Raw genomic sequence first — 19133 nt, 5'->3', positions numbered from 1 at the left:
GATTGACAGAAGCATCACCCAATCACCACGCGGTATTTGCCGCTTAGCCCCGCCCACCCCCTCTCGCCCCTCCTATCGGCGGCGGGGCGGAGCGCGCTCCCCCGCGCTGGCCCCGCCCCCCCGGCCCGCGCGCGCCGCCTCACGGGCGCGCTCCCGCCCGCCCTTCCCGCCCCTCAGGGCGCGGCCCCTCCGGCGCCCTCGCCCCGCTCCGCCCCGACCCCCCGGCGGCGGTAATTCACCTTCGCGGGGCTCCTTCGAGGTGTCGGGGGGCCTGTGCTGTGCTCCCAGGCTCCGGTGATGGAGGCAAAGCACTGCCGGCAGCCACGCGGTGGGACCTGGCCGGGAGGGGTCACAACGGTGTAACGTGTACATCGTGCTGTGAGGCTGGGGAGTCAAAATTGGCCTGTTCTTCTACCTCATCCCCGGCCCAGCCTGAAATGTCCCTGAAAATGTCCTACAGGTAGTGCAGCTGAGAGCTGCTGTGGTGATCTCTGCTGTGGGCACGTTGCTCAGGAGCACCGCTGCTGCTGCAGCACAGAATCAGAGTCACAGACTGGTTTGGGTTGGACGGAACCTGAAAACTCATTTGTTAGGGACACCTTCCACTGTCCCAGGCTGCTCCAAACCCCATCCAGCCTGGCTTTGGACACTTGCAGGAATCCAGGGCCAGCCACAGCTTCTCTGGGCACCCTGTGCCAGGGCCTCCCCCGCCTCACAGGGAACAATTCCCTCCCAATATCCCATATAATTGAATCCTGCCCTCTTTTAAGCTTGAATCCACTCCCATTGCCCTGTCACTCCATGCTGTTCTCTCTGTGTTTCTGGTAGGCTCTCCTGAGGTACTGGAAGGCACCTGGAGTGTTTATGGCCCCAGTTCCAGGTGAGATGCACCACTAACATCTGGCTCTACCTCCCCAGCATGTCCTGTTCAGGTAATTAATTGGCTCTGCTCCTTCATGAGTTTGCTGTCACTCCTTACATCTTTATTTTTATTTTTATTTTTTTTAAATAATGGATGCCATAAAATACATCTCTTGTCTCTGGATAAAAAGGAAGACTTGGCTCTTAAATCTGGGCATCCATGTGGGAAAGCACAAGTGCCATAGTGTTGGCCTTTAATTTCTGTATTCTATGAACACCTCTAATTGCACAAGCAACAAGTACCAAGTTCTCTGAGAACTGGTTATGCTGTTCACCAGCCCCAGATAGGATTCCAGATTCCTTTTCAAACTGTTTGGTGGCATGGACTAAGAGGTTTTTTTGGGAGATGTGAATAGTTTGTGGTACTAGACTGGAAGGAAAAATATCTATATTTCACCTTTATAAATATACAGCCAAGTCAAGGCTTAGTATCATTGCTAAGCTCTAACTCACAGATCAGTAACTAGACCTGGTGACCCACCAGGATCCAAGAAATTGATCTACTTCAGTTCTTTTACATTGAGATGTCTGCTTGAGTCCTTAATCAGACATCCTTTGTGTATCTCTGTCATGTCCCAACACTTCCCAGCATTAAATCCACCCAGTGACCATTTATTTTTTTTTTATGATTTGGAACATCCCAAACACAAAATAAGATGTCAGGGCTTGTGCACATCTTGAAGCATCAAGACATGTGGCAACACCTTTTATGCAATCTTTTATCCAAGTATTTCAGAATGATTTACAAGCATTAATTAATGTTAAGTGTTACAACACTCCTACTTAATCTGTAGTTTTTAATATTCTTCAATAGCAGAATATTTAAACATGACCTGTTCTGCAGGTTGTGTTTTCACTTGGCTCAGCTTCTTCAGAAGCCTGGTCATGTTGCCACATGAGTAGGAAATCATAGCTAAAAATATTGCTGGTGTGTGTGTGAATATATATATTTATATATGTACTTCCCATTGCAGAGGTTTGGCTAAGTTGTTTTTTTTTTGTTGGTTTTTTTTTTTTGGTTTTTTTTTTTGTTTGTTTGTTTGTTTTTTTCTGAAAGAATGTAAATTATGGTCCATATTTTTATTTTACCAATTGTTTTTTTATAAAAATAGAAGAAATGTGCCACCTGCATAAGAAAATTTGCATGGATGTCATGTCTCTTACTCAAGGAGCTTATTATCCTCAGGCTTGGGTTGGTTTTTGCTTGCAGGATTCCTCTGGCAGAGCAAATCCTTCTGGCCATCCAGGAAATATTCCAAGCACACTCATTCTCTGGGGTTAGTCTTGTCAATCACCTGTTTATCAGCACCACAGGAATCATGAGTAGAGCTCATTCCTGCCTTTCCCTTCCCACTTTTGAGCATGGCCAGGGCTCTGGGAATTAGGATGGGTGTTGGTGGCTGGGATCAGAGAGCTCTCCCTCCTTGCATTGGATATTTGGTCCCATTTAATTACACTACCAAAAAAAAAAAAAAAAAAAAAAAAAAAAAAAAAAAAAAAAAAGAGTAGTTTGGTGTAGATATTGTACAGACCTTAGGAGAAATTGCCAACTGTTTTTATGAGGTACTTGATGCAAAATGCTTCAAGGACTTAGGGCTAGGCTGTTGTTTTATTGCTAGTAAAAGGATGAGTTTTATCCCAAGCAGACACATTAAATGTCAGCACAGTTGCTGTCTCCTCTTTATTTTTAAATGTCTTTCTCATGTGAATTTTGGGGGTGTTTCCCTTTTTCACCTTTTGGCTCCTCATTTTTATTTTCCTTTCGCCTTAAACTCCAGATCTTTTTTTTTCTCCCCCCTTCCAAGATCAATCTGTCTCTGCATTTTTAATGAATCATTTACTGTGACATATGAGCACTGAAGACACAGTGTCAGGGACTTAAGCATCTGTGGAGAGCAGGAGGAGATGAAATGGATGTGATCTTAGCTTCAGTCTTTTGTTCATGTGGGATGGGACTTTGCCTAGAGGCAACACAAATATAACTTTTCCTTCTAGGGAGTAATGAGGAGAGTTAAAACCCAGCAATGTCTCATTTTTCTCTCTGGAGCACTGCTAGGAATTGAGGATTTCAGCTGTGCCTTTGCTGTTCCCACTCTTAGCAGTGAATCAACACAAAACCCAATGTGGTAGGAAAGGAGTTTTTGTGCAGAACTCATTCAGAACACCTAGAGAAGCATTTCTGAATGCAAAATGAGAACCACAGGGTTTCTAATATCAGGAGTGGCACCAACAGAGAGAATCCTTGTCATTATCTCTTTCATCTTTCTTTGTGGTCTAAGTCATTCCCTCTTTGAAACTCTGGAGGAAGAGAAGACCCCATTCAGGCACTGTCCTTACATAACCAAATGAAAAAAAAAAAGGACCAAAATGGCAAGAAATTAATCTCTCCCAGGGTTGCCCTCTTTATTCAGCCAGCTTCACTTTCCTTTAAGAAAAAAGTGCTGGATGACAGCCTAAATAATTTCATTTTAGAAAAGGTAAATAACTGCCTTAAAGTATTTTTACTTTCATATGCATGAATTATGTGAAACTCATCATATCCTAAAGATTTTTAATACAAATTTCTCTTCCTGTGGACAAATAATAAAATTCCTACAAAATAATGAATTATTTTGCACTTTTTGCTTTGTTCCAAAACTATTGAGATACTTTACAGTTATATGAGTAGCACAACTTGAAAACTTGAGAGAATGTGGAATTAATAAACATTTTAAATGCTGCTGATGAATTGAAATGAAATCCACAGCTTGCCTCCACAATGCTTTTGGGTTGGGGCAATATAGATGACCATCAAAATATTCTCCTTTAATGTTTTAAATCAAACTTAAAAATTTTAGATGTAGTTGTTGAATCCACAAATTCAAATGCAGGTTGAAATCACAACCCTGTTTTGGTGCTGGGCTAAAGTGGAATCATTTTATTCACATGAGCTGTGACAGTGATTTGGCTGGATGTGCTCTGCAAAGTTGTTTTTGTAGTGAGTCTCTGTGTGTAACAAATTCCCTTTTCAATTAAACTCCTGGAGCCTGTAGACCCCACACCAGCAGGGATTTTTCCCCACCTCAAGTTTAAAAAGAAAGATACAAAATATTACAGAAATTAACTTTGATACAAACTTCACCAAGTTGTTTCTTTAAAGGCTACATTTAAACCAAGGATTGCTTTTACTTTTTAACCTATTATCCAGTCTTTTGCTTTCTTAAAACAGGGTTTCCAAACTAGCCAATCTATTTTCCTGGAGGAGGCAGGGATGTTTCTTTCTAGGATTTGCAGAGTCTTGTCAGAAGAGCCCATCCCTCTGGAGCTTCTGGTTCCTTTCAGATACTCCTTGCCTCTTAGGGGCACCTTGTGTCACAGGATTTTATCACTGTGGCATTTATCAGCTATGATTTCATCCATATTTCCCAGCAAAATTGGATTTTCTGGATACTTTTCTCTAGTCCTCATTTGTACTGTAGAATCTTTTTTTTTGTGAGTGCTGTGAAGAGTCCAAGCTGAATTCCTAAAATCCCAGTCTGTGCTATGAAAACAAGGTTCTCCAGGTCTGTGTTGAGATTTTCCTTCTCAGAATACACCATAATTTATATATTCAGTTATAAACTGACTCTGTATTCATCACAGAATGCAAAAGTTCTGCAACATTGTCATGTTTTCAACGTTATTTTTGAAGGATTCTTAAAATATGTGACAAGTGTTTGTTGTTTCTTTGCTACAGCGTCCTGACAGTGATAGCAGATTTTAAGGATCTTTTGCACTGCCTTTGAAAGGCTTTATACATATATTTGTTGATGAAGATTTAAGTATTTTAGACCAACAATTTGTAATTAAATAGTCATAAAAAGTAGGAGTGTGAAGTGGCCAAGTGTGGAGAGATTGTCAGATCTTAAGAGTATTCAGTTGTGTGCTCTTTAGAATTATTGTGTCAATATGACTCCTGGTTGTTTTGAAATACAAATACATGAATAGCTGTGATTACTTCTGGTGTCATTCAAAATATCCTAGAAGCTTTCTGAAGGGTGGAATCAGAAGAGCTGGCTGATTCTTTGGTAATTTAAAACCTCAGTAAGGAGAACATTCCTGGAAGTACTTTTTGGTTCAGATAGATGTCACAGAGAAGATGAGAGCTGGGGAAGACAAATGAAGAATGTCAGTTTTTGGTTCAACAGATAATAATAAAGTTTCCTGCAGTGTTATTATAGCATGATAATGGAAAGTGGAATTCTGGAAGGTTCAGATGGATGGACTCAGATATTAGTTACTGGTTTTGCTAAAATACCCACAAGTTGAGGTTTCAGAATGTGACTAACCTGCTTCAGAAAGGGATGGTAACAGGAAGCCAAGTATTTATCAAATAATCCATGAGTATTGCATTAGAAAATTTGCCATTTGGAATTTTAAAAATGAAAGGTGAAGATCCATAGTAATGGACAAGCTGGTAAGGATTTTATAATTTATATTGCTGATAAGTGTGTAGAATTAACCCTTACAAACACATGGCATGGCACAAGCAGTTGTCCTGCTTCCAGAGGCAGCACTTTTATGTTAATAAAGATTTTCTGCAAAGGAAAATGATTGAAATATGATATGAGGCCCATTTCCTTCAAAGAAATGTAGCTGCTGCTGCTCCTGCTGTTATCTGAAGCCTTTGTTAGAGGCAGTTCTGTGGGAATGGAGCAGGAATCCTGATGAAGTCAAAGGTGTGACTCTGGGACAATGGGTGGGAATTGGTCCAAGTCAGTGTGTTTTGGTGGCAGCCCATAATCCCTGATTTAGGGATTTCATAATTTCTGCACAGAATTTAAGTAGCATTAAAATAATCCTGCCAACAGCAGCTCAGGCACCCCTTTGTTCCTGTTCACTGTGACAGAAATAATACCTCTCCCCAAGTGCTGTAATTCCTGAAAATCTGGCACCTTACAGGTTTCATAGGAAATAGTATGGAAGGTTCCCAAATTTGACCTATTTCAGGTTTTCAGAAGGACAAGTTTCTAGGCTTGGAAGTCTCTCAGGAAACCCCTAATATCTGCCCACTCCTTTTTTCATGAGGACAATCCAGCTGGAACATTTCTCTCTGGTGATTGTGTTCTGACAAGATGGATGGGCTGAGCCATTCCAGGGGTTTTAAATCCTGTAAATTCAAACCCAGAATCTTTCTCCTGCAACCAGCAGAACATCCCAGCCTGCTGAACAATACCCATTGTTCAGGCCACTGGGGAGCTAAATCCTGCTCCAGCTTCTTCTGCTGAATAGTTTTGGAGTTAATTCATCTGCAGATTATTTTATAATAATTCCAATTCAGATGGACAATGTTAATATATGAGATGGCAAAATTCTGTTTACTCCCTAGAGTGAGAAGTTTTTTCAATTCAAGCTGTTTTAAAAGGAACAAAATTTAACCTTTTTTTCCATTTGCTTAGAAACTTTTGTACACAGCATCAGCCTTTCTGGTTTTCATTTCTCTTTTCTTTTTTTTTTTGCCTTGAAATTCTTTAGGCAATGAAAATGTACTTCTAATTTTGTAGTGATACACAGTGCATGCACCCAGTTTTAGTAATATCAACTAATTAACTTTCATGAAACTGCAAGGGGAAAAGTATTTTTGTTTCATGTGGAGAGACAGAGAAACTGAAGGGCACACACACAGATCCTGGAGTTTTTAACCAGCACCAAAACATGGTTTGCTTTTTCACAAAGTTCACCAAGGGTTTTCACTTCCAGAGAGGTGGAAGGCCACAAGAACAGTTGGGTAAAACTTGGTTAATTTGTGTCCTAGAGCTGTCAGGATCTACACTGAGGGGAAGAAAAAGGCTCCAGCACTTGAGCAGCTATTTGGAAGTGGGAAGGTGGGTGCCAGAGTGTCTGGCAGTTCAATATCAAGGTGGATTAAGAGCATTAAGGAAGCTTAAACAGCTCCCAGGAGAGACATTCCCATGGGTTTGGAGGCTTATTCCTCTGGAACAGTTGCTTGGCTGCAATTTGGGTTGAAAGATCAGGTTTTCTTTTGGAATTGTGCATGGCACTACTTAGTTTGACCTTTTTTTTTTTTTTCTCCTAAGGATGCTCCAGGTTTGACTGCTCAGGTCCTGCTGAGTTTTCAGAATTGTTAAAGCTCAGACCACATCCCTTGCCAAGTTTAATGGGAGCAGGTAGGCTTTCCCTTTTTGATTAATATTTTTATTTCAATGATCTGTTACAACCAATAGTCCCAATCTATACTGGTTTCCAAGTTTTATTATCATTAAAATATGAGGCAGTTGCCTGAGCCATGTTTGTTTTGTGCTGCTGGAGGGGAGCACTAAGATGTGGCTGGATGTTCCATCCATACTACCTGGAAGAATCCTGTCTGCATTAAATATTTATTGCCAAATGTTTAACAAACAAGCTTCAAAATATTGAAATTACTTTTTAAAAAAACTATTATTTTAAAATCATAGCATGCTGTTATCTATGAAAGCTGTTATCTGAGAAAAACTCAGTGGGATGAGCACAATATATTACATATGTCTGTTATGTTTACAGGTGATTTTTCCTCTATATTATTGTTCAAATTATAATTAGATTACTACTTGATTATTATTAGATTCTACTTGAGAATCTAATTATTAGATTATTACAGATTGTTATTAGATTCTACTTGAGATTTGTTCCAGATAAAGATGTGTTTTTAAAAAATTTATCTAGAATGTAATTACATTATTTTCCATTATAAATAGCTTCAATATTTGGAGTAATACTTATGGTAGGATTTCTATGTCAATATAGAAATGAAGAGAAAGTGTTCAGACAGAGTAGAAAATGTTGGATATACTGAGGCACTGAGCTTGGGCTTCCAGGTTAAGAGACAATAAATATGGATTTGCACATGTCCAGTCCAACTTTTTGTGAAATTATACAAAAACAGCAGTCAGAGTGTCTATGGCTTGTGTTGATATTATAATAAAGTAGTAGTGAAAAATGGGAGTGTCATTTCCAAATGGATTCTGGTGCTTCTGCTGCTGCCTCAGTTGGATTCTCTGCTGCTTTGGGGGCATTATGGGGATTTGAAGCAGAAAGGTTTCAAAGTGGCTGATGAAGAGAAGGTAAGAGGCAGAGTCAGGCTGTGAGGGATCCTGTGATGGCAGCACAGGCTGGGCTGAGGGAGGTGGGGACATGGCCCAGGACAGTCCCAGCTCCCCCCCAGGAGCTGCTCTGTGCATTCTGCCCAGCACATTTCTCCTCCAGCAGCCTGTGATGAACCAGCCTGGGAAGCAGAATTGTGTCCTTGCTCTTGGAACAAGCAGTTACCTCAAAACTCAGATATTTTTCAAGCTGTTACAGCAATTTCTAAGCTCTCCTCTGTTAGGCCCCACTGCCAAGCACATGGCCAGGCCATTTATATGCTTTAACTATTCCTGTGTTGTGGAATGGCATTTGTGGATTATTGGCAATGTTAGACTATAGCAGCTCTTCAGTTACACTCCTGCTGCACTTCCACAAACACTTTAAGCCAGCATAAGCCAGAGATGCTGCCCTGCCCTGCACAAATGTTCTTGCAGCTGCACATTTAATTGATTGGGGAACTGATTTGGGTTAAAACCAGCCCAGCCAAGAAGCCAAAACCATCAGCTCTAAACTCCTTTCTGAGCTCACCTCCTCCCCAGCCTCTCCAATATTTATGCTGGCCTGAAGGTCTGCACCTTCCTGGGGCTGAGACCACAACAAGTGTGTGAAGAAAACCAGGAGCTGCTTTTTTGTTGCAAGGGCTGGTTTTTAAAGGGCTTGAGGAATTGCAGTTTAAACTGTGGCTTCTTGTTAAACAGCCAGAGATTCTGCAAGAGGATTAATGGTCATATTTTTATGCCCTGACTCCCAAGGCACACCTTGGAGACAACCCAGGCTGTGACCCTGGACTAATTTTGTCTCCATCACCTGCCTGCCTTTAACCAATTTTCTCTTAAAACCATCCAGTTGTATCTTCTGTGATCCAAACTGTTTCTAAGCAAAACATGTTCCCACACCCTCTGAAATATTTTTCTATCCTCTCACAGCAGATACTTTGTGTATTAGTAGTTCCAGTCAGTATTTATGAAACAAAACAATGGAAGGAAAATACGGGAGTTGGGTGATTTGTCAGTGCTAAAATCTGACACTTGAAGCAGCTCATTTTCTCAAAACTCTGCTAAAATAATCTCTGAGTTTCACAAGTGCTTTATCCTTGGATTACAAGGATTTACAGGGGTTTGCTCATCCCAAATTACATTTATTTTGTTGTTAGACACAGAAGCACAGAACTTTGTTTACAGGGAACAGGCAGTTTGTGGTCATGGGCAGGAAAAGTGACACTACAGCCCTGGTTGATGGGTTTGTTTGTGGAGGTTCTTAAACATTAGGTCAAAGATGGAGACATTATTCAGAGTTGTACTGAGTGAAGCATCACCTGTGCACCTCAAGGACACCTCCATTTCCTAGCTATTATTGCAGAATTAACTCTGCACCCTGCCAAGCAAAATTCAGGTGTGGAGTTTGCTTTGTGTCATTCAGGAGACATGGGAAAGATAAAGGACTAATTATAGAGGTCGACTGCCAATTCTGTCTAAACTGGAAGTTTCCTCCTCTTCTTAACAGTAACTAGGACACTGTGTTACAAAAATAATCTGACAAAATTCCATGGTGGGATGGCAGTCAGCTCCTACCGGGTGTCCTGGGTTCTGGCTGTTTGTGTGGCAGTCACTGACTTATCCCTGATTTCACTTCAGCTCTGAACAACCAAACCAATTTTGAGGTTTTCACAAATATTCTGATGATGAGCAGGAGTGGAAAGATTTTAATCTTATAAAATCATAGAATTGCTGAAGCTAGAATAACCCTCCAAGGTCATGGAGTCCATCACTGCCCCATGTCCCCAAGTGCCACATCCACACAGCTCTTAACTCCCTGCAGGGATGGGGGCTCCACCACACCCTGAAAACACTGGAATTAAAATTCCTTGAACTGTGTGAATTTCCAATCCATTCTGACTATGCAGGAGTTCTGGCTTTTCTTTCAGGAAGATCTTGCAACCTAAGAATTGCTTTTGGTTATAAGAGCCAAGAAAATCATTGACCAATTTACATGGTTAAGTTCTTTTAAGTTAAAAATAAAGTGAAAAATAAGAAAAAAGAAAAATTGAGAGTTTTTCTAAAATGATCTGGAAGGTTGCTGCTGAAAAAGCAGTTCAGAAGACTTTGAGATAGTACAGATTAATATTCTTCTTATTTCTTAACCCACTGCAATTTTCTCTGGTCTCTCCTCCATCTTGTAGCATCTGTGTTATTTTCCTTAAAAATATGACTGGGATCTTTAAGTAAGAGGGAGGTAAACCCATTGACTGTCCCAGCTAAATACTTAATCTGTTTCTTCAAAGAAGTAAGAAATGTGAAGTAAAAATTTTAAATCTGTTGGATTGAAATTCAAATTTTTGATATTTCCATTTAAAGGAAATTTCTTAAAAATGAAATTTGAATCCAGATTAATTTCAGTTCTTTTCTAGTGTAGAAAAGCTCAGTAGTATGGAAATTCACTGAGCTCCAGTTCAGAATGCCTTTAAAGAACAAGTAATGATTATTATCTTTAAAGCAAAGGCAGAGCATTTTTATTTTAACTCGTGAAGTTGCATGAAACAAACTCTGGGTGCTTAAATTATTTTTGGATGGAATTCTCAATTCTCAGAAACCACACTTTGAATAAGTTGCTACAATCTGAGTGCCATGAAATGTTTATAAATGCCAGGTTGGAGAAAATGCAGGAGCTGTCTCAGAGTGCAGAGTTCTGGGGGTGAGGTTGGGATTCAAGAGGTGCTTGGGAAGCATCCCTGAAGTGAAGTGCTGGTAGAAGTTTGCTTCTTGGAAGGCAGGATTTTTCAACAGGAGACTTGGCACTGGATGTGCTAGAGATGCTCTTAACAGTTTAATTAATGCTGTGTTATGTATGCACAGTTTTTTTAGCATCTCCTATTTGGAAACACTGCTTGATATATAGAAATAAAAAGTGTGCACACTCCCTAAGTGATGCACGTTGTTGTGGCTGTGAACTCTGTACGTTTGTAATGTTAAATTTGTCAAAGTTAATGTGTTGAAAAGTAACAAGTTACTTAAGTTAGTTAAATGTCTCTTTCTGGAGGAAAATTACCATAATGGTTACTTTTACTAAAATGCAATTACTGTCATTGTAACAATCAATCATATTTTCCTGGGGAAGGAACTTTCCTAGTTCTGAAGACATTAAAATGTAAGATTGCTCTGCTCAGTGTTCACAAGAGCTGCAGAGGCAAAAAACTTCTGGGGAGAATCAAGTTCCTCTCAGACGGTTTTCTTCCAGAGTATTCCAAAATAGAAATTAACTTCTTAAATGAAACTGAGCCTTGTAAAACACCAACCAAAGCTTTATAAATTCTGAAAGGCTTGAAAAACATCTGAAAAAGGTTTTGTTACAGCTGGGCTTGATTTTAGCCTAAAGCAACAAGTTCCCATCTGCATTTCCCACTTGGCTGCCAGAACCTGGGAAGTTCTGCACAGGAATCTGGAAAGAAAATGACCTTAAAGCTCATCCCATCTCATCCCAATCCCAATCCCAATCCCAATCCCAATCCCAATCCCAATACCAATCCCTATCCCAGTCCCAATCCCAATCCCTATCAGGGTTAAGGACACTTCATAGACCAGGATGCTCCAAATCCCATCCAGCCTGGGGGCATAGGACAGAAATGAGTTCTTAAAATATTCAATTTTATTTTTTCATGGGTTTTTATAGGAAATTTCTTCCTTTCACAAAATTTTTTAACCTGCTCTGTCACAGAGATGAAAAGTATTTAAATTCTCAGAAGTGAGAAATAATTTTGTGATATCCTATGAAAAACTGAATTGTTTTTTCAGCCAGTTTTTGTCACATAGAGATATGATTTGAACTCTACACCTATCACTCAAAGCACAATTAATAATCTCATGAAAGTTTTGAACCATAGCTGATTTTTTTTCTAGGATAGTGAACTTCAAAGGATTTTATAATTTCAGTTTTTGTGTTTGTCTCTATATGGAAAAAAAATATCATCTCCATAGCAAAACAACTGCTAGAACATGCACCAAAAGTGTTTTCACACTTGGAGATCCATGTTCATATATGATTCTGCTGTGGTAAATAGAATGGGATAAACACATTCACTTTTGTTTGGTTTATGTTAAGTTTATTTTGCAAAGAATAACAAAAGTTTCAGTGAGGATACCCAGGCATTGATAATACTGATATTTAGGCAATTTTCTGTTTGAAATATGAATATTATTTTCATTTCACTAGTTGTAGTTTGTTGAATTAGTGCTGTAAGTGTGTTTTTAGTATTTATTTCAGTGCATGCTTTCCAAACTCTCCAATACAAGAGAGTGATTCATTACCTGTGATTTAAGTCACAGAATTGTCTTGGAAGTTCATCAGGGTATTCAAATTCTCATAAAAATATATGTTTTGGGTTTAAAATGTATTCTTTTCTTGTTCAGGCTGATATCTTGTTGGATTCTGGAGAGATCACTCACCAAATAACTTCCTTTGCTTAATGTCTCACTGTTATGTCTCACATGATGGTATGAAATTTAAACCTGAAAATTTAACCAAATGCCAAATTCCAAGCCCACTAAAAGACCTTTTACTAGGTTAGGACATAAATACCCTTGTGCATACTCCTGTTTATCAAATTCTTCTGGCTAAAGGAAAGAAGAGCAAAAGGATCTCTTCTTTTTACTTTTTTATGAAGCACTTTTAGATTAATATATATTTTTGTCTGAATAACTTCTCCCAAGCTGTGCTGTTAGGATAGCATTTTATGGTTTCTCTCTTGCAATCCATTGCTGGGATCAATAATTCCAGCCCTGATACAATCACAGAAGTGATAATATTGTCCTTATGGTGGAAAATGGAAATTAATACAAATGATGCACTAATTAGAATTCCAAGCCTGGTTGGCACAGGGTTGATTTCCTTGGCTCCCAGCCTAATCTTGTTACTTGTTTTTAACTATGAAGAGAATGGGTTTAAAGATCTCCAGCAGTGCAAATGAGATGAGGGAGCTGTAAAGAGCTTAAAGAATCACAAAAGTGTAACTCCTCCAAAACAAACCATGGCATGGACACAGAGGGGGAGAAAACTTCACCTGAACATCCCTGGGTGGGGTGAGGACACTCCCAAAAACCAATTTCTGGGGCTGTTAAATAAATCTTGTGGAGTCTTGTAGTGCTCTCTAATTGCATGGGAGGCCAGAGGTGTAAACCATTAATAATATGGTACATTTTTATTTGGAAAAGGGTAATTATAGTGTAAATGCTCAAGAATCCATTTTGACAAATCTATGTAACTTTATTATTGTGCAGCCTCTGCTTAGGAAGACTCTTTATAGCATTAATTTCCATGAGTTCTAAGACATTTATAACAAAATTACTGATATCTTTGCTGACACAGAGGATTAAGACGTTTTAATCATTGGTTGTTTGTTTTATTTGAGAAACAGTTATGCTGCCCCAATACACAATAAAATAACATGTACAAAATAAAACAGAGGGAAGGAATCTTAACAAAATCCTCCTGATTTTATGAAATCTAGTTCAGGTCTTCTTTGAATAACAGAAATTTTGGTTTTGGGAGCTACCAATTTCTACATAGTCATGTTAAGGTGTGTAAAGTCTTGAAGTCATCAGAATTTTAGAACCTTTTTTTTCCCTCTGGTTATAATGTGTTTTTTTTTTTTTCTTTAGTTTGCATGTGGTTAATTTCATGTACATATAGACCTGTACATTACATATACAAAAAATATTTTTTTTGTTATTTTCCCCTTTTTCCTTGAAGAATGGCTCAACTTCACTTCCAATAATTCCTTTTGATAAGAAAGAAGGCCAGTGCTAAATCCAATTTTACTTTTCTCTGTATGAAAAACCATCTGTAGAGCTGAAAACCAGGCAGACTTTTTTTTTTTTTGAGTGGGAAAATAATATAAAACATTTACATCAGTTCTGTTCACATCTTCAGGAGTTTTAGTGAAATTTTTTATTCAAGTGCTTGACTTTTCATCTTGGAGCATCTTTAAGTGGAAGCACATTCAGTGTGTTGGTAAACATATTCTTCCTTAATTTTTTCATTCTCTTGTAATTATTTTCACTTTCAACAATGATTCTTTGGAATTCCTTGGGTCTCCTGATCCAATTGTCACTAAATGGATTTAATGTGATTCTGTCCAATGCTTTAACAAATTCAGAGAACTGCTGAAATTTGAATTTATGACCAAACAAATCAACACATAATTTATAATTTGGCAGATTTCCCTGGACTATTCCTTTATCTCTTTGTGGGAAGGATCAAGTTTCTTCCTAGGTAGGTTTCCATCAGAATGAGTAGATGTTGGTGGGTGAGAGGGGCTGCATTCCCTGGGAATTCCCTGCAGATTTCAATCCCATCCAGCAGAGGAAGGAACTGAGAAGCACAGGAGTATCCAGGAGGAGGAAAAGTAGGTCAATGGAAACCATCCCTGAGACTGCTCAAGGAGGAGAATTGGGATTTCAGCCCTGATCACTTCACACTGGATAACCTTGGGAAGGAAAGTAAGCCAGGCAGGGTAAAAATACCTCTGCTGGTGTGCTCAGCTCAGGAGCCGCCGGGAATATTCCCAGGAGCCACGGGAACCGGACTGAGCTGCTCCAATCCCAAACTCTGAAACAGCACAGTCACCCTCTCTGCTCTCCACTGCTCACCGAAGATAATAGAGACTCTATTTTCCAAGTGGCTAATTTTGGCAATCAGGAACTACTTGCTGCTGAAATCCTTGATTTTTTTTTTCCATGAGGAGAGACTTGTGTTGCTGCTGCTGTTATCCAAGGAGGAGAGAGCCTGCACTGTGTCCATCCCTTCCCTCTGTCAAAGCACTGAGCTTTTTCTCTGCTGCCTTTTTACCTTTTCCTCCTGTCACTCCACAGTTTATTTTAAACTTTAATTTATACGGAGCTCCTGCTTTCTCTATCAATATCACATCATTATTCTTACCTGATTCTCTTGATAATTTGTTTGCACTGGAATTCTTGGCAGTGAACTAAGAATTTCATTGTCTACCTACTCTCTTTTCTCTTGGAGAGTATAATAGAGTGGGAGGGAGAAGCCTCATGGTAATATTTTTATATTTGAAATGTAGCCACACTTTATATGCTCCTACACATGGTGCTACTTATAGCTAATGAAACAAGTCTCATCTTGTGGTCTAGAGCTTTTCTATTTTGGACTATTTTGTGCTAATTCCACTCATTTCACCTCCTTCTGATTAATGCTGCTTCTCTTCTCCTCGTCTGCCTCTGTGGGATTATTTAGGAAGGGACTATTGCACTGCCTGGGAAGCAGAGCAATTATCCTCACCCCAAAAAATGAGGAAGAACAAATGGAGTTAATGGGATGAGGCCACAACTGAGGCCATCTCAATGTCCGCTGAGAATAGATCCTTTGGAAGCACAGAATTGCTGCACCCAGCAGCCTCTGGGACATGGGGACACAGAACTTCCCACACTGGGAGGCTTTTGGAACCTCAGAGTTCCCACAGTCTTTCCTGTAATAAATCCAGTAGTACAACTGTATCTGGTTCAAAATCAGTGGTAACCTGAGAAGAAAATCCCATGTATCTGCTGATCAATTACTAATTTAATATTATAATGCTATTTTTTGTTATGTGTCTTTATAAGCTACTTCAAGTGAACAATGATAGCACACACAGCAAATAAATAGAATTTAAAAATAGGTTAACATTGGCAGAACTGATTATTTTTAATCCCTGTGTCTTTTATAAAAGGATACTTTTGCAAAACACCTTGTTTAGTATAAAATAAAGATTTTTTTTAATGGCACATCTCCCTTTTTCACATCCCTCATCTCCTGCCTTAGAGATTATTTGTTCTGCTGGGAAAACTCTGTTTTGAAATAGGTTTACTCCACACTTTCCTTCTTCCAGAAACTCTTTCAGCCTATTTTTAGGTTGCTTAGATTTCAAAGCAAACTGGGAGTGCTTTGATAACATTTAAGGATTCCACCCCACCTGAATTCAGAAGACACAGCAACAGAAACCTGCTGTGCTCCTTATCTCAGGCAATTTTGATAAAAACCACCATGTCCTGTGATCCACACAGATATTGGCAAATCAACTCCAAATTCAATGGTCTAATTACAAAGTAATTTATTGGGAACAGTCAGGGAAGCATTTAAAAATGCTCATTACAGACCAAATAAAATATATTTGACTCAGCTGTTTTCAGCTGTGATTTCTGCTTAAAATGGATGAATAGAAGAGGAAAGGAAAATGTCAATTCTGAAATATGTACTGCTGGTAGACAGAAATGCTCAGCTTGAATTTTTTTACCATATCTTAATACTTACAGTCTTTTAGACACATTAAAAATTTATTTAATGGTTGGGCAAGAGAAGATTTTGAAATTAATTTAAGCTGGTTCATTTGAATCCCATTTCCTGATCACAACTGCAAATTAATAAACTTTTATGATCAATTTCATTACCTAACTGGCTCTATCTTGGAGACTTGTTAAATCCTGAATATTGGTTTTGATCAACATGAAAATAAATAATGTTGGTGTCTAAATGGATTTACACTCATCAAACATTCTTCATGAGAACAGTTGCAATAAAATTGATTGAAACTTGATGGTTTCTGTGAGAGCACTTTAAATAGATCTTAGTCAAATGTCAGTAAATTTAGTACTGATTCCCTTCCTTTTTTTCTTGCTTATTTCTTTTACTAATTTCATTATCATAAATAAATCTTAATTTCCTCTAGCATATGTGCCAATCTGGAATAAATCCCTCTGTGCATTTTCAGAGTTTAGTTCAGTTTGTGAATTTGAACTGTTCAGGGATTTTTGAGTCTTTCATCTCTTGATTTAAAACCACCATTTTATTTATTTTTTTTCTCACTGTGAGGAAGCTTTTCTTTCTCAAATAGCTTTTCAAGAAAAATCTTCTTTGGAATGAAAAGAAGTTCTAATTTAACAAAAAAAAAGCCAGTTTTGGCCTTGAGTTATACAGAAGGAGACATTTACAACTGAAAAACTCATGACAAAGCTTCACATAAGAGGTTTTAAATGCAGTTCTGTCAAATGGCTGAGGTTAAAGTGAATTATTGACATATTGGAAGTGTATTGACTATAAGGGAACTTGGACCTTTGTGACAGGGATGGATCAGAGACCATTTACCTGACAAGCTGTGTGACAGAGAGTTTGTGATAGGTTTTAGGGAGAATAAAGGTGGCAATGCAGACACCTCCAGCCAGCAGTGATCTTTTAAGGCAGTCAGTCAGCTGAACCCCAAATTTATCTTATTATGGGCTGTATTTGTGCAATCTGAATTCTTAGCCCAGTTCTGCTCCCAGCACAGTTCCAGTGGAATTTACCCTGAGTGCAGCAGGACGTGCACTGGCCATGGTCAGCTCCTCATTCCTGTAGGAATTGTTCTGCTCAGCTCCTTATTCCTGTAAGAATTGTTCTGCTCAGCTCCTCATTCCTGTAAGAATTGTTCTGCTCAGTACCTCTCACCTTCCAACTCCATGCTGAATACCCATCCTCTTTTATTTTGCAGACACCCCTGGGAACAGAGGATGTCTCATGGCAGGCACTGCAGTGCCACACTGAGCTGCCAGATCCACACTCCAGCCCTGAAAGCACATTCCAGAATCATCCAGCTTGGAAAAGACCTCCCAGAGCATCGAATCCAAGCTGGGATCAATCCCATTTCCAGCAGGTGCCATGTGCACTCATTCCTTGGTCAACCAGAGATGGGACTGCCCCAGTTCCCAGCCCCTTCCAGTGCCTGAGCACCTTTTCCATGGCTGCTCTGGGATCCTGGTGTTTCTCTGGGGCTGCACAGCTGCCCTGCTCTCTGTGCCACACAAAACCAGGAGTCCATCAGAGTCTGGGGTGTCTCTCTGAGCTGCACTCTGTGTTTGGGATAAATAAAAGTAAGGAAAGGCAGATCCAGTGGGTTTTGTTGAGAATGGTCAGTGCCAGGTCTGGGAAACCTGTGTGAAACACAGCCCAGTTCAGAGTTCTCCTCTTAATTTCAGTCATCTCTACTCTCCTTCCTGAGCAAAACATATTTAGCACTGAAATGAAGCAGCATTTTGGATGTTTATATCTTGTTTAGCAAATCAATTTACAATTCCCCATTTCCCTGTTTGGCCCTGCTGTTCTCTCCAGAGGTACTGGGATCCCTGGAGTCAGGAGGTGGCAAATCCATTAGTTCTGCTTTTCCTGGAGCACAGCTGTTCCAGCTTGCTGCTTTTTGCCTGTCTGAGATCTCCTTAGGCTCAGGGGCTGATTTACTGCCCCATGTGCTCCCTGTGCTATTTCTCCACTGGGAATTTGTACCCTCCCACTGCTCAGAGTTTACCTGTCTGGAGCTGCTGCTTTTCCCTAGTTACAGACAAGGACAGCATCCTCCTCACATGGGAGAGAGAATATTTTTATAACTTTCTATACCATAAAAATTCTTTTTATAACAGACTTTTCTATGAGAGAGAGACCTTTGGACCAACAGATCATGACAGTGCTGTTAGTCACTTGTGAGCATTGCTTTTTCCTTGTATTTATGAAAGAGGCAACTTTTAACCCTGTTTTTAACTGTGATTATGATTTGCTTTTTAACTGTGACTCTGTTTTTCAGCAAAGCTGTGGTTTATTTAAACCAGCCTCGTGGTCTTGCAAAGCTTAGACAGTAACTTGAGATGTCACAGTGAGCACACACAGTGATCAAAATTATGGAGCAACTGCTCTGTGAGGAGAGATTGAATTCTTTAGGATTTTTCCACTCTGAGATGAGAACATGAAATGCAGAGTTATGGAGGGAGCCTCTGAATTCATGAATAGTGTGGGAAAGGTGCACAGAACATCATTTTTCATCCTTTTTCATCTACAAGAAACAGGCAGTATGCAAACGTGGAGTGTTCTTAAATAGCAGGGAATGAAACTTGGGAATGCGCTGCTGCAGGAGATTGCCGAGGCCAAAAGCATGAATAGATTTTTAAATCACCATCAGTGGCTATTGAAGTGAAACAAAAACCCTAAAAACACACACAAAACCACTGCTCAGGGTACAGACTCCTGCTCAGGAAGATCCTAAAGGGCTGATTGCAGGAGCTGGAGGTGTTACAGGCCCTGGTGACACCCTGAGCTGGGAG

The 19133-nt window shown here is 39.5% G+C and overlaps 1 long non-coding RNA gene across 1 annotated transcript; it reads left to right on the top strand.

The window, feature by feature from the left end:
- The first annotated feature begins 123 nt into the window (after positions 1-123).
- On the top strand, positions 124-18754 carry LOC130255798 (uncharacterized). Its single transcript, XR_008840994.1, has 4 exons — positions 124-230; positions 829-932; positions 6978-7067; positions 17537-18754. It is a non-coding gene; the product is annotated as an uncharacterized LOC130255798 (long non-coding RNA).
- Positions 18755-19133: the final 379 nt, after the last annotated feature.

Source organism: Oenanthe melanoleuca, chromosome 7, assembly GCF_029582105.1.
Source record: "Oenanthe melanoleuca isolate GR-GAL-2019-014 chromosome 7, OMel1.0, whole genome shotgun sequence".
NCBI lineage: Eukaryota > Metazoa > Chordata > Aves > Passeriformes > Muscicapidae > Oenanthe > Oenanthe melanoleuca.
Note: the sequence above shows the minus strand (reverse complement) of the source record. Positions and strands in the feature narration are given on the sequence as shown.